At 42.4% G+C, this 1,998-nt stretch overlaps 1 pseudogene; it reads right to left on the bottom strand.

Annotated features, from left to right (window-relative positions):
• Positions 1–388: 388 nt before the first annotated feature.
• On the bottom strand, positions 389–1,721 carry LOC119064215 (40S ribosomal protein S18-like; annotated as a pseudogene).
• Between the last annotated feature and the right edge of the window lie 277 nt (positions 1,722–1,998).

The raw sequence follows: 1,998 nt of genomic DNA, 5'->3' as shown, positions 1-1,998 counted from the left end.
ACACTGTTATGACATTAATCTTCATGAATATGGAAAGAAGTGAGTTATTATCTTTCTCTTTATGAGGTGAAGAGAACTGTCGCAACAAATTTGAATCCTGGTGTACAGCATATTAGAATGTGAAAGCTGGAGGGGCCCCAGAGTTAGTCTCACCCTTCTGTTTACCCAAAAGAAACTGAGCATGTTTTTAAGAGACTTACCCATCTTCATGTGGTGAGTTAATGACAAAGATGGTCCAGACCTTTGCACCCCCAAAATCGGGATCCTTTCAACCTGCAAGAGGGGCAAATTTTCCCTAATTCCAGTTTTTCTTTTCTTTCCTTTCCTTTCTTCTTTTAGGGGGTTGAGGTGCATGTAAACTATTTATTAACAGACAAGGCCTACAGATTTAATTCTTCTCAGACACACAAATGGTAAGACCCTAGTGGCCCATAGTCTTGGAGTGCCGGCCTCGCATGAAGACCCCAGAAGTGGTGCAGTGCTCTGTGGCCTGAATTTTCTCCAGCCACTCCAGGTCTTCACGAAGCTTGTTGTCCAGACCTTTGACCAGAACCTGGCTGTATTTTCCATCCTTCACATCCTTCCGTCTGTTCAAGAACCAGTCTGGGATCTCGTTCTGACGCGGGTTCTGCATCACAGTGATCACACATTCCAGTGCATCCTCTGTGAGCCTCCTGTTCTCTTGTCGAGGCTGATGCCTGCTTTCCCCGACACCACTGAGCATGTCTTTGCCCCATACCCTTAACTGCAGGGATGGCAAAGGCTCTTTTCCACCTGGCTGATGTCGGTGTTGAGTACTCACAAAACATGCTGGAACTTCTCAGGGAGCACCAGTGACAAGGCGGCAGCCCCAACAGTGCTAGGTAGCTCCCTGTGGAAGAGGTCATTCCAGTTTTTCTAAACAACCAGGAGTCTGCTACGTGAGTGTCCTTTTCAACACACTACTGGGGACCCTAAACTAAATATGAACAATCGATTTTGACTACTTATTGTGAGCTAAACCCCTTCTTGGTATTTTGCTTTCATCTATATTTATGCCATTCCAGTTCCACCATCGGTAAGTTCTGTGCTCTGTTAATGTTGCCTGAAGTTAGGAATCTGGACGTTTTGTAGCGGTGTTCAGCACAACAATCTCATAAGGAAAGTCTCCAGGCTTATGCAGCAATGACTCTGCCTTCACATATTTAACACCTGTGTTTTCAATTTTGACTAAAAGTCCACTGACATTTTATGATGGGTAAGGAATTGCAACTTCTAGAGTTGTTGTTAGAGCCCTTTTTAAAGAAGCAAGATTTCCTAGTAATAAAGGAAAAGTACTTTTAAAAAGTAAAAGTCACTTCAAAGTGCCTTAAAGTCCTCTCCATTAGAACCATTGCTAATTATAAACATGTATTCTTTTAATTTCTGTCAAATATATTAACCCACTTAAAGCATATACTAGTGGAAAGGCGTCTGAAAATTAGAATAGGAATAAAAAGACTTCAGTGCAAGCATTTGCTTCCCCATCAGGGAACACAGTGAAAGAAGAACGGTGTGATGAGAGCCCAGCCGTGCTCCCAGGTCAGACTCCACCACCTACTTCCTGCTCATGTGAGCATCAGCACATGCTTTAACCTCCGTAGTGAAAATCAGTATGATTCTTGCCTCAAGAGGAGATGTAAGAAGTAAGCAAGATCCCATAGCTGAAGCACCTAGTTTATTATCTCTTCACCTACCTTCATCCTTTCTGATCTCTCTGCCTTGGTCCCTAATCTGGAAAACTATATTATAAGAAGACTGTAATGATTATTACAGGATGATGCACAGTAAATATTTGGAGCATCTGATGCATTGCAAAAATTCTTCGATAGGAAAAAAAGATTGCTAAAATAAAAATTCATAACAAAAAGGTCTGCTAAGAGTAAAGACACATGGAGGAGGCATAGGTAGTAGAATTAATTGGTAACTGTGCAAGGTGCTAGGGGAAGAACTATGAGATGGGACAGTGAGGCTTCTGGC

Source organism: Artibeus jamaicensis, unplaced genomic scaffold, assembly GCF_021234435.1.
Source record: "Artibeus jamaicensis isolate MK-2021 breed Jamaican fruit bat unplaced genomic scaffold, CSHL_Jam_final contig_233, whole genome shotgun sequence".
NCBI classification, from domain to species: Eukaryota; Metazoa; Chordata; class Mammalia; order Chiroptera; family Phyllostomidae; genus Artibeus; species Artibeus jamaicensis.
The sequence above is the reverse complement of the archived record's forward strand: the minus strand, read 5'-3'. Positions and strand labels throughout refer to the sequence as shown.